This window comes from Acomys minous, assembly GCF_964271855.1.
Source record: "Acomys minous genome assembly, chromosome: 16".
In the NCBI taxonomy this organism is placed as follows: Eukaryota; Metazoa; Chordata; class Mammalia; order Rodentia; family Muridae; genus Acomys; species Acomys minous.
Window position 1 is genome coordinate 56,103,258 of NC_140498.1, and position 13,514 is coordinate 56,116,771.

Sequence of the window (13,514 nt, forward strand, 5' to 3'; positions counted from 1 at the left end):
CACAGAGTTTATTATTAGGCCTAGTGCTTAGGATTATTATTATTATTATTATTATTATTATTATTATTATTATTATTATGCCTAGTATTTATTTTCTATATTATTTATTAGACCCAGCACTTGAGAGTCAGGGGCCAGTGGTTCTCTGTAAACTCACAGCCAGCCTGCTCTACATTGCACAAGTGTGAAATTTTAAATGTATATAATGACAGGCCGTGGTGGCGCATGCCTTTAATCCCAGCACTCGGGAGGCAGAGGTAGGCAGATTGCTGTGAGGAGGCCAGCCTGGTCTACAAAAGCGAGTCTAGGACAGCCAAGGCTACACAGAAAACCCTGTCTCGAAAAACCAAAAAAAAAAAAAAAATGGGTAGTAAAAGGTGATTATGGGGGCGGGGGGAAGGGTGTTTCTTTTTTGTTGTTTGGTTTTTGGTTTTCAAGACAGGGTTTCTCTGTGTAGCACTGTCCTAGACTCACTTTGTAGACCAGGCTGGCCTTGAATTCACAGAGGTCTGCCTGCCTCTGCCTGCCGCCTGATCTTTTTTGTTTGTTTTGTTTTCAAGATAAGGTCCTGAACTCACTACAAACCAGGCTGGCCTCAAACTCACAGAGATGTTTCTCCTCCTCCCAAGCCCTGGGATTTAAGGCACACGCTGCTACCACACCAGGCAAAAGGTGCCTTTCTCAATATTTGTTTGGGCGGTGTTACTATCACTCATTGAGTGAGTTTAAGGGGTGCGCTGCTTGTTCCGTGCATCTGCCTCCCGGTGCTGGGTGGCAGGTATGTGTGCCCACACAGCGCTGCTCGATCACCCTCCACTGGAGTTTTCCGTCTCTATAATAAACTGATGGGCTCGATCTGCAGGTGTCTGTGGCGGGAAAAGCCAGCCCCTCTCAGAAGTCAAACTCAAGGGAAGATTCTCCCGGTGCTAACGGTTGGCTTATTCCTCTGTCAAACTCTCCTGGCGCTAACAATTGGCTTATTCCTCTGCCAACAAGACAAAGTGGCCGGGCGTGTGGCACACGCCTTTAATCCCAGCACTTGGGAGGCAGAGGCAGGCAGATCTCTGTGAGTTCGAGGCCAGCCTGGTCTACAAAGTGAGTCCAGGACAGCCAAGGCTACACAGAGAAACCTTGTCTCAAAAACAAACAAACAAACAAAAAGACAAAGTGGGGTGGTTTTAATTCTTGAGATGCCAGAATTTCACACCGCAGTACACAGACTGCAACGGCCGTGAAGCATGCATCCGCGGATTTGTATTTCTGGAGTGACAGCAAGGAAAAGGACAAATATTTTATTCAGTCATCCATCAAAACACCTATGGAGGCGCTAAGACGTGCCACACTGTGTTGACTGCTGACTACGCGTGAATGGAGAAACCTGACCTGCTTCTTGGACTCTCCCAAGCCAGCGGGGAAGGCGCCCCTGGGGTCCAGACATCCCCTCAGAATGCCTGTGGAGGGTGCTGAACGCGTGACTGCTGGAGCCCCAGGGTTCACTTCTAACTCTCAGTGACACTAAAACTAAGACGTAGACAGCCCGGCCGTCAGCCAGTAAGTGGGCTTTAGACTAGGGTTGAAACGCCCAGAACTCAGCTGGGGTACAGATGAGTTTCCTGTGACTGTGAGGCTTGGGGTGCACACGGCAAGTAGGGCAGAATTGAAGCCGGAGGGGTGTTTAAGAAAGGCCCTCACAGCCGGGCGTGGTGGTGCACGGCTTTAATCCCAGCACCTGGGAGGCAGAGGCAGGCGGATAGCTAGCTGTGTGTTCCAGGCCCGCCTGGTCTACAGAGCGAGTTCTAGGATAGCCAGGGCTACACAGAGAAACCCTGTCTGGAAAAAGAAAAAAAAAGAGAAAAAAAAGAAAGAAAAAGAAAGAAAGAAAGAAAAGAAAGGACTCCCTGCCTAGTAGTGATGGAGTATGCCTTTAACCCCAGCACTCGGGAGGCAGAGGCAGAGCTAGGCAGATCATTGTGAGTTCCAGGCCAGCCTGGTCTGCAGAGCTAATTCAAGACAGCTAAAGCTACACAGAGAAACTGTGTCTTGAAAACACAAAAGAAAAGTTGGCTGGGCGTGGTGGCGCACTCCTGTGATCCTAGCACTCAGGAGGCAGAGGCAGGTGGATCCCGGTGAGTTTGAGGCCAGCCTGATCTACAAAAGTGAGACCAGGACAGCCAAGGCTACACAGAGAAACCATGTCTTGAAAAACGAAAACGAACAAACAAAAAGATATGTTCAGGTATAGAGACACAGAAGATTAGGCAAACCACTGACACTTCCAAAGTAACTCAAGTCTATGGAGACATTATAATGGGGCTGAAAATTTCCTATTACTTGAGTACTGTTTTGTTTTGTTTACTCTGTGCAGCCCTGGCTGTCCTGGACTCGCTTTGTAGACCAGGCTGGCCTGGAACTCACAGGGATCAGCCTGCCTCTGCTGTGATTAAAGGCGGGCGCCACCACACCCGGCTACCTGAGCTACTTTTTATGGGGGCATTTTCCTACACTGAAGTGTATATTAAGAGGGCCTCAGGTACAGCAGGCTGCACTTCCCTGGTGGCAGAGGTGCCCTGAAGCATTTGCACAAGGATAAAATAACAGTAAACCCTTTCTGGGATCTTACCCGATCCTAAGCCCCGCCCCTCGCCGGGGGCGGGGCGGGGGGGGGCAGGAGCCTCGCCTGCCTTCTCTCCCCTCCCTTTGCTCAGTACTCTGGTGCTCCTGTTGGTGCTTTTCCCTCCCTTACTTCTGCCTCCTTAAGGTTTTCAGGCTTCCCGAGAAGTGGAGGGGGCGGGGGAGGGGGAAAAGGGGAGGGGGGAGGCGCGGAGGGTGAGCCAGAGCGCTCTCCTCACAGGGTGACTGCGGAGCTCTTCTGAGCAGTGCGGGAGGTGGGGAGCCAGGCGACCAGGCCTGGAGGTGTCATCGCACCTAAGTGTGACTCCCCTCTCTGCATTTGCATGTGTCTTCCTTTGGAAAAAGTTGGGGGGAAAATGAAAGTATTTGGGGCTGAGGAAGAACTCTTGGGGACCAATGGAAGAAGCCCTGCGTTTGACGTCTAGAAAGCAGGGGTAAGCGCAGGCTATTATTTTCTTTTTTTTTTCTTTTATTTAATTAATTTATTCAGATTACAACTCAATGGCTATTATTTTTTTTAAGCTGTGAGTTTTCCTCAATGCATTGGGTTTTTTTTTGTTTTTTGTTTTTTGCCAGCTAATGGAATAAGCATATATTATTTGCCACAGTAAAACAAAGCAAGAATACAGAACATCTCTGGTTTTTCCTCCTCTCTCTCCAGCTCCCAGCTTGGACAAGTATCTTGCGGCATTTCCTGGCTTTACCCAGTGACTTTATAACTTCATGACCTTTCTCTGTTCAGCTAAGCTCTGCTCTGCTCCCAGCTCCTGACTTCGGGCGAGTGTGTGTGTGTGTGTGTGTGTGTGTGTGTGTGTGTGTGTGTGTGTGTGTGTGTGCAGATTCTCTCACTTGTAAATGATCCCCTCCGTGCCCTATTAAAGAGGAGGGGCCCGGGAGTGGAGTTCCTAAGCATTTTGAAAAGAAGTAGCTACAAGGTTGCTAGGAAAGATGCGGAGTAAGGTTAAGTAGAAAAAGCAGGTTTCAGATGGAAAAGGTGATCCCGAGCCAGACCACTCGGTGACAGGGAAATAACGAACTTTGTTAGTCAAAAGATAAGCCATTTAGCTGCCAGGACAGCAGGCGTCCAAGGGTGGAGCTTGGTTGGCCCCGGGCTGGGGCTGGGTACAACTGTGTTGTGGCTGTCCTTCCCCTCAGGCCTGCCCATTCCCCGCAGGGATGCATCTAAAATTCCTCCTGCTCTGCTTTGCCCAGGGGCCTCTACCTGGAAGCTCGCCCTGCCCCGCCTCGCCCCTCCCCGCCCTTCTCCCTGGCCCGCTGCTTGGATTCTCCACCGGGCTGATTTCTTGCCTCCAGAGCCTTCCTGTGCAAGGAGTCTCATGTCCCTCTTGACCTCCTTGCTACAGGGCCTTTGAACACACATGCAGCCTCGGGTAGTGCCTGGCTTTACCACCTAGACGACTCCTCAAGAGGATGGTGGGTCAACTGCCCTGCAGGATTGCAGCCCCAAATGAAGCTCGCTAGCTAAACCAAGTGACACACTGGTAAGCCTAGCACTTGGGAGGCTGAGGCAGAAGGATGGTGCTTTAAAGGCCAGGGATATATTTACTATTGATGAGTGCATTTCTGTTGCATGCTTACTTAAGCCGCTGTAGTGCTGAGCTTTTATTTTATTTTCATGTGTATGGCTGTTTTCCTTGCATGCATGTTTGTGCACCACAGGTATCAGTCTCCCTAGGGACCAGAAGAGAATGCCTGATCCCCCAGAGCTAGAACCAGAGGTGGTTGTGAGGCAACTTGCCAGTGCTAGGAATCCTACCTGGGTTCTCTGGAAGAGTAGGGGACTGGATAGTTTTACCTCAACTTGACACAAGTTAGAGTCATCAGGGAGGAGGGAGCCTCAGGAAAGGTCTCCAATGAGGTCCAGCTGTAGGGCATTTTCTTAATTAGTGATTGATGGGGGAAGGCCCAGCCCATGTGGGCGGTGTCATCCTTGGGCTGGTGGTCCTGGCTTTTGTAAGAAAGCTGGCCTTCAGGCGTGGTGGCACATGCCTGTAATCCCAGCACTCGGGAGGCAGAGGCAGGCAGATCGATGTGAGTTCGAGACCAGCCTAGTCTACAAAGGGAGTCCAGGACAGTTAAGGCTACACAGAGAAACCCTGACTTGAAAATCTAAAAAAAAAAAAAGAAAGAAAGAAAGAAAGAAAGAAAAAGAAAGAAGGCAGGCTGAGCAAGCCATGGGGAGCAAGCCAGTGAGCAGCACCCTCCTTGGCTTCTGCATCAGCTCCTGCCTGCAGGGTCCTGCCTTGCTTGCTTGAGTTCCTGTCCTGACTTCCTTCAGTGATGGACTACAGTGTGGAAGTGTCAGCCAAATTAACCCTTTCCTCCCCCAACATGCTTTTAGACATGATGTTTCATCCCAGGATGGAAACTCCAAGAGAAGCTTCCAGCACTCCTGCCCGCTGAGCCCCACACTAAGCTGTCTGCTACTTCGGCACTTAACTGCGTTTTGCACTATTTATTTGTGACCCCTGCTCCTCCACTCACCCTGCCTCCTGTCGAATCAGTAGAGGGTGGACCCCAAAGTGCGTCTCTCTGAATGTAAAGCCCCAGCCCAAGCTGTCCCCACCCCTACTCCCCCCCCCCCCCCCCGCAGCCCTCTCCTGGGTGGATCCCCTGACTTCTGGGCCTTATTCTTCCCATCTGTAAAATGGGCTCCGTCGTAGGAAACCCCTCATGGAGTTGTGAAAATAAAAGAGTCACTACCTATGTCCAGGGTCACAGCTGCCACTAGCAAAGGTCACAGAACTTGTAGCTGTTGGTGTTGTTTCAAGATACACAGGAACCCTCTTTCCAAGTGTGTGCCTCTGCATGTGTAAACTTTGCCTCTGTTTCTGAGGCAGCATCCGCATGAGCTCACAGACCCTGCCTCAGCCTCCCAGATGCTAGATTGACAAGACACGCTCGCCACACCCGGCTGGATTTGTAAGTATTTTTCTCTAAATTTTTTTTTTTTACCCCCCAGTTGATTTTGTGAACTTTTTTGCTTGTTTGTTTGTTTGTTGTTTTGTTTTTCGAGACAGGATTTCTCTGCGTTAGCCTTGGCTGTCCTGGACTTGCTTTGTAGACCAGGCTGGCCTTGAACTCACAGTGATCATGCCGAGTGCTGGGATTAAAGGCGTGCACTACCACAACCACCTGGATTTTGTGAACTCTTGAGGCTTTCTCTAAGTGAACCCTGAAATCTTCTTTTGGCCTTTGAAAGCCAGGATCGCCGCAAACTGCCTACCCGGAGTGGTTGTGCAGTGTGCTTTCGCTGAGAACAAATTGTTTCCCTCTTTGGAAGTAAACAATGTCTTTTTTCTGCTGAACTGGAGAGAGCCACCATGTCAAACCAAAGTCTGGCAGCCAGGCTCAGCATCACCAATACCTGTGACTGTCCTGGCTCTCTCAGCACGCCTTGCCCCCCCCCACACCCACACCCCTGCCTCTCCCCGCTCCTGGCTTGCTTCAGTTTGGACCTTCCTGGATGCCTACAACACGCCTCAGCCATACCCGGGAGCAGTCATGTCCTCACTGCTGTTGGTTTTCCATTCAGTGACACCTGAGGTGGGACAGCTTGGATGACCACAAAGGGGCACAGCTGTAATCCAGCAGACCCAGCGGGAGGATTGCTGGGTTCCTGTGGCCCCTCCCACACACAAGGAAACTGGTTTTTTTTTTTTTAATGAGAAGTGTTGAGAGAGACTGTTCAATAGGCAAAGCCATGTGTCGCACAAACATAAGGCCCTGAATTCATCGTCCTCTGACGATAAAGCTGGTTTGGCTATGGCCTCCGTCCTCTTAAGTGACGTGGCAGTGGGAGACGGGACGACCCAAGAGACCCTGTGTCAGGGTGGAAAGCTAGGGCCAACACCTGCGGTCATCTTCGGGCCACAGCATGCAAACTGTTCCCGCTGCTACACATCCACACCCACACCCACACACAGATTGGCACACAGGCACACATATAGACACACATACATACCGACACAGACACACACAAAGATGCACACGTACTGACACACAGAGATGCACACACATCGACACACACCAACACAGACACACATACGTACCAACACACAGACACATTCACTCCCATACCGACACACAGATACACACTCACGTACTGACACACAGACATAGACATACATAAATACGCACACACACACACACCCCACACACATATCGACACATACATACACATACCAACACACAGAAGCACACACACATACTGACATGGAGACACACACCGAGATGTGCACACACACAAAAACAGTAGCACAAGCTGGTCTTACACTGTGTGTTTCTCTATCTGAGTGGGCCCAGTGCTGCCTACACTGTATTTTTGATCTGTCTTGTTCATTGCTGGGTTCCCAGCTCTTAGACCAGTGCCTGCCGCTGCAGACCTAAGGAAAATTGATGAAACGCATAAGTCAATTGTACTTTTTGTGGACTATATTTTAAACATGGCACACAAATGGGTTGGGTTGTTCTAGGCTGACTCTACCTTCCTCTCGGTTTTAAAATCCATTTCGGGGAGAGCGTGCGGAAGTGACGCTTTCCAGCAATTTGAGAACTATTCTTGGAATGCTCTGAATGAATCCTGGCTTTCAAGGCTCACGATCAGATTCTGATTTTTTGGCTGCAGAATTTGGATATAAAAGGAGCTCCCACAGTCTGTCTTCTAATCAGGCTGCTATAAAGCATGGGCAGTAGCTTCTTTTTCTTATATATGAAAATGAGGGGGCTGGAGAGATGGCTCAGAGGTTAAGAGCACTGACTGTTCTTCCAAAGGTCCTGAGTTCAATTCCCAGCACCCACATGGTGGCTCACAACCAACTATAATGAGATCTGGTGCCCTCTTCTGTAGGTATACATGCAGACAGAACACTGTATACATAATAATAATGAAATAAACCTTTTTTAAAATGAGGTGCTGGGCCGGGCGGTCTTGGCGCATGTCTTTAATCCCAGCACTCGGGAGGCAGAGACAGGCGGATCACTGTGAGTTCGAGGCCAGCCTGGTCTACAAAGTGAGTCCAGGACAGCCAGGGCTACACAGAGAAACCCTGTCTCGAAAAAACAAAAATAAATAAATAAATAAATAAATAAAAATAAAGAGGTGCTGGAACCAAAGCGCCATGCTCACTAACAGCTTGGCTCATATTTATCATCCTTTTTAAATCACCTAACTGAAAGTTTTCCTAGACAGTGGTGAAGGTCATTCTATTGGTGGTTTGCAACCCTAGTTTAAAATCTGTTTGAACACTCCCATCATTTTCCTGTCTGTATTACTGTTATATACCCATGAGGATAAATATGTGTTGCTCATCTCAGTGACTGAATCTGGTCACTAAACATGTGATGATCATTTATAATCTGACATGCTATCCATAAGTGAATGAAAAGTATTTACTATTATTATTTAATATCCTTATAAATATATAAAATATCTTTTTAAAGCTTTTAATTTTATTGAGTGCCAGTGTATTCGTGTGTGGTACGTATTCATGTGTGATATATGTGTGTGTACCATGGCGGCAGGTATGTAAAGAACAGGGATCAATGTTTTCTTTTCTTGTGTGTGTGTGTGTGTGTGTGTGTGTGTGTGTGTGTGTGTGTGTGTGTGTGTTGAGACAGGGTCCCTCTGTCTCACCCTGGCAGGTGAACTGGATGTAACTTACGCCGGAGACCATGCTGGCCTCAAACTCAGAGATCTGCCTGTCTCTGTAAAGAAAAAGAAAAGGTATCTTTGGTCCCAGGGTTTCACAGCTGCATGGTCCCCTGCATCTTGCTGCTGGGCTAGTGACAAGGCAGGCCCCACCTAGTGGCAGGAGGAGCAGGTATAGTGGCACCCAGAGAAGACCATGGGCACTAAACAGAGAGAGGGACATAGCCAGCCCTCTTCAAGGGGACACACACGCGTGCACGCACGGACTCACGCACGCATGGACTCACGCACGCACGGGCGCACACACACACACACACACACACACACACACACACACCTAAGAGCCCCCATCTAGGCTTCACCTCCTAAAAGTGTCACCCTGGGAAGCAAGCTTACCCTGCATGGAACTTGGAGGATGCTGAAGAGCCCAGCGCTCTCCAAGGCCACAGCAGCAGCACTCGCTTCCTACAATTCTGCCCACTCTTCCCAGATTCCAGCAGCAGCGCGAGGATGGGAGACTGCGTCAGGGGGCTGCTCGGCAGATGGAGCCTAGCAATCTGAGTTCAATACCTGGAGCCTGCGCAAAAGGTGGAACCAACCCCAGACTTGACCTCTGACCTCCCTATTGCCCCATGCTACAAGCACCCACCCACACATCCTACATACACAATAATAAATAAATATAAATAAACAAATGGGGTTTTTTTTGCTTTGTTATTATGGTTTTTTCGAGACAGGGTTTCTCTATGTAGTCTTGGCTGTCTGGGAACTCACTCTGTGGACCAGGCTGGCCTCCAACTCACAGCGATCTGCCTCCCCAAGTGCTGGGATTACAAGTGTGCGCCACCACATCCAGCATAAGTGTATGTTTAAACAAATATGTGGGGGTTGGGAAGGTAGCTCAGCGGTGAAGAGGACCTGAGTTCAGTTCCCCACACCCACCCCAGGTAGCTGACAACCAACCACATTCAACTCCAGCCCACGGGGATCTGCCACCTTCCTGACTCCAAGAACTGCCACACAGACACACACATACATGTGTAGTTAATAATAAACCATTATTTATTTATTTAGGCTTTTCGAGACAGGGTTTCTCTGTGTAGCCTTGGCTGTCCTAGACTATTCTCTGTAGACCAGGCTGGCCTCAAACTCAGAGATCCTCCTGCCTCTGCCTCCTTGAGTGCTGGGATTACAGGTGTGCACCACCAGCCCCAGCATTGGCTTTTTTTTTTTAAGCATGTAAGGACAACTTTTAAAGATGATCAGATTTGCAAAAAAAAAATTTCTAAATTCGCCTTAGAAGTGTGTGTGTGTATTTCATTTTAATGAAAATAATATATATATATTTCATTTTAATGAAAATAAAGACCCCAATATAAGACCCTGTCTTGAAAAACAAAACAAAAAACAAAAACAAACAAGACCCCAATATGTGGTACCTTCCTGTAATGCAAGCACTTTGAAGGCTGAGGCAGAAGGATAGCAACTTTGGGGCTATCTGGGGCTACATAGCAAGATCCTGTCTCCAAAGAGGGCACTGAGGAGATGGGTCGGCCAAAGACCCTCTTGTCACCGGCTCCTGTGTATCTGCATCTGGGCCTCAGGGTGTTTACAAGTTTGCTTTTCTGCCCATTCTTTTTTTTTTTTTTTTTTTGGTTTTTCAAGACAGGGTTTCTCTGTATAGCCTTGGCTGTCCTGGACTCACTTTGTAGACCAGGCTGGCCTCGAACTCACAGCGATCCGCCTGCCTCTGCCTCCCATCTCTGCCCATTCTTAACTACCGCCAGTGCCCACAGGGCTGACTAAGCAGGAGGTGGCCCGTTGTCACAGTGACACACTGTGCCCAGGCTGACTGGTGGAAAGCCCATTAATAATTTTGAAATATAGCCTTAAATATAGCCTTTGGGGAGCAGCAGATAGGAAAGTCTGAAGGGAGGTAGTGTAGCCTGACCCTCCTGCCAGGAGCGACAGTCACTGAACCCACAGGCATATTACTAAAGATGTCACCCAGCAGGGTGGCTCACGCCTGTAATCCCAGCACTCCGGAGGCAGAGGAAGGATCTCTATGAGTTCAAAGCGATCCTGGTCTACAAAGCAAGTTAGGACAGCCAAGGCTACACAGAGAAACCCTGTCTCAAAAAAAAAAAAAAAAAAAACAGAAACAAAAACAAAAAGCCCCACAAACGAACAAGGATTGTACCACTTTCCTAAGTATTAGCGGTGCACTTTCCTCAGAGAGAGAAGTGCTGACGTCACTCAAGCTATCAAGTCTGGAGTGTGTGTGTGTGTGTGTGTGTGTGTGTGTGTGTGTGTGTGTGTGTGTGATATGTCTATGCATGTATTGTGTGTGATTTGTGTGTGTGTGTGTATTATGTGTGGATAGGTGTGTGAAGTGTGTGTGTGGTGAATGTGTGCATGTGATATGTGGATACAAGTAGTGTGTGTGATTTGTGTGTGTGTGTGTGTGTGTGAGGTGTGTGTGTGTGTATGTGGAGAAAGATATGTGTGGATAAGCATGTGATGATGAATGTGTGGGGATGGGTGTGTGATGTGTATGTGTGGGTGTGTGATATGAATGTGTGATGTGTGTGTGTGTGTTTGTGTGTGTGGTATACGCACATATTGTACATATCCATATGTACTCCCTCCAACACTCCACCTTGTGTTTTTTCTTTTCAGGACAGGGGTCCTCTGTGTAGCCCTGGGTGTCCTGGACCTGCTCTGTAGACCTGGAACTCGCAGAGATGGGCCTGCCTCTGCCTCCCGAGTGCTGGGATTATATTTTGAGGCTCAGTGCTTTGGGCTGGCTGAGATCAGTGAGTTTAGAGAGACCTCCTGTCTTGTCTCCTGTGCTGGGAGCGCAGGCCTGTGCCCCATGCCCAGCTCTTCACATAGGTCATGGGATCCGAACTCAAGTCCTCACGTCTGTACAGTGAGCACTTTACCAACTGAGTCATCCCCCGGGCCTCCCTGGGGCTTCTTAGTGAGATGCTTTATGGGCCCCCCAAAAAAGGAGAAAGAGGTAAATGACTTTTTTTCCTCCTGCCTCCCCCTTTTTTTCAAACGCTGCTATATTATTGATTTTATGATTTAAAAGAGGTTGTGTGGCATTTGGTACTCCCTACCCAAAGGGAAAGTAAAAACAAATATTTATTTACTTCTTTTTTTGTAATTACTTTATTTTTAATACACTGATGTTTTGCCTGTGTGTATGTCTGTGTAAGGATGTCATATCTTTACAAACTGTTGTGAGCCACCATGTAGGTGCTGGGAATTGAACCCAGGTCCTCTGGAAGAGCAGTCAGTGCTCTTAACCACTGAGCCATCTCTCCGGCCCCAAAACAACTATTTAAAAAATAAAGAAGTGTAGCCGGGCGTGGTGGCGCACGCCTTTAATCCCAGCACTCGGGAGGCAGAGGCGGGAGGATCGCTGTGAGTTCGAGGCCAGCCAAGGCTAACACAGAGAGACCCTGTCTCGAAAAACCAAAAAAAAAAAAAAAAAAAAAAGAAGAAGTGTTTCTTGCTCGGAAAATGAGACAAACAAATTCTTAAGAATGGGAAACCGTTAGCTACCGTGGCGAGGGGGAAGTATTTTGCCAAATTTAGAACCCACTTGAAAATCACGGGTTCTAAGTTTAGAGATGATCTGAAAAACTCGAGCTCACATTGCATTTGGCATTGGCTTAAAAAAAAAAAATCTAAGCTACTAATTAAAGGGGAAAAATTATACTCTCTGGAGTTCTAGAAGCTGTGAATTATTTCCAAACAAACTCTTTATCGGCTCAATGGATGGGCCTCACGTAGAAAAGAAACATTTTTGTTAATCAAATTTTCATACAAACAATAATTTAAAATCTAATGAAGAATGTTTTTGCCAAAGCCTTGTTTATAACCTCCTTTGGATGCAACCACATGGACCGGTTTGTCTACAGAAATGTATATACCAGATGGTTTATATACCAAATGTGTCCAACATGGCCGCCATCCATTATGGCCCACTAATACAATCATGTAAAAGCAATAATATATGAGACACTTAAAAAAAACCAAAATATGTTTATTACCACTAGTTTTTCCTTTCTAATTTGGATATCATTTACTCCAGCATAAAATATGGACCAAAATTGCTATGGTGATAATTTAAAAATGAATAATTAGGAACAAATGATCCAAAAACCACACACCTTTAGTCCCAGCACACGGGAGGCAGAGGCAGGCGGATCTCCGTGAGTTCAAGTACAGCCTGGTCTACAAAGTGAGTCCAGGGCAGCCAGGGCTGCACAAAGAAAGGGAAGGAGGGAGGGAGGAAGGAGGAAAGGGAGAGGGAGAGGGAGAGGGAGAGGGAGAGGGAGAGAGAGAGAGAGAGAGAGAGAGAGAGAGAGAGAGAGAGATGTTTGGATTGTATAGTGAAGAGCCTATGCCCAGGACTAGGGAAGTCAGGGTACAGGGCGGGGAATGCCAGCCATGCCCTGCAGCAGCAGGTAGGGATCCTGGGATGCCTGAAACCAAACAGGAAGAAGACAAACATTGTACATCGACACTCAGCGAGCTGAGGCAGGAGAATGGCAAAATCCTGCTGAAAACCCTAAAGTACAAAACACTGGCATGGACGACAGGGTGACCAGGGTTTCCTTGCCTCAAGAAGCATTAGTAACACACACACACACACACACACACACACACACTCACACACACACACACACACACACACACACACACACACACACACACACACACACACACTCACACCCCGCCCTCAGCAGTGGCATCAGAGAAACCTCCTTTTCTTCCAGTAACCGTGTTTGTTTGTTTCCTTGCCTGCTTGCCAGCTTAGAGACAGACTCTATGTAGACCAGGCTGGACTCGAACTCACAGACATCTGCCGGCCTCTGCTTCCGGAGTGCTGTGAGCAAAACTGCGCCACCACGCCCAGTATAACTGTGTTCCTTGAAGAGGACGGTAATTCCCTCCTCCCCTTTCCCCCACTCCATTCCCAGAAAAACCACGGCTCAAGTCTGCACTCACTGCTGCGTTCCTGGGAGGTCTTGTCAAACAAGCCTCTGGTCCCTTCGCCCTGGCGCCACCCTCCCCGTGGGAAAGGAAGGGCCCGTTAAGCTGCTCCTGGTAGCGGGAGGCCTGAAGCAAACGCAAGCCGCCTGGCCCTTCCTGTCCAACAGGTTAGGGGAACTCCTGCTGGTTCTTGAGCCTCTAT

General features: G+C 48.3%; 1 long non-coding RNA gene across 3 annotated transcripts; it reads left to right on the forward strand.

The window, feature by feature from the left end:
* The first annotated feature begins 2,875 nt into the window (after positions 1 to 2,875).
* LOC311586677 lies at positions 2,876 to 9,369 on the forward strand. Of its 3 annotated transcripts, XR_014775617.1 has the most exons (5): positions 2,876 to 3,065; positions 3,996 to 4,133; positions 5,493 to 5,574; positions 8,296 to 8,474; positions 8,793 to 9,369. It is a non-coding gene; the product is annotated as an uncharacterized lncRNA (long non-coding RNA). The 3 variants fall into 3 exon arrangements; XR_014775616.1 differs by having other exon boundaries at positions 8,296 to 9,369; XR_014775618.1 differs by lacking the exons at positions 8,296 to 8,474; positions 8,793 to 9,369 and having other exon boundaries at positions 5,493 to 8,275.
* The last annotated feature ends 4,145 nt before the right edge of the window (positions 9,370 to 13,514 follow it).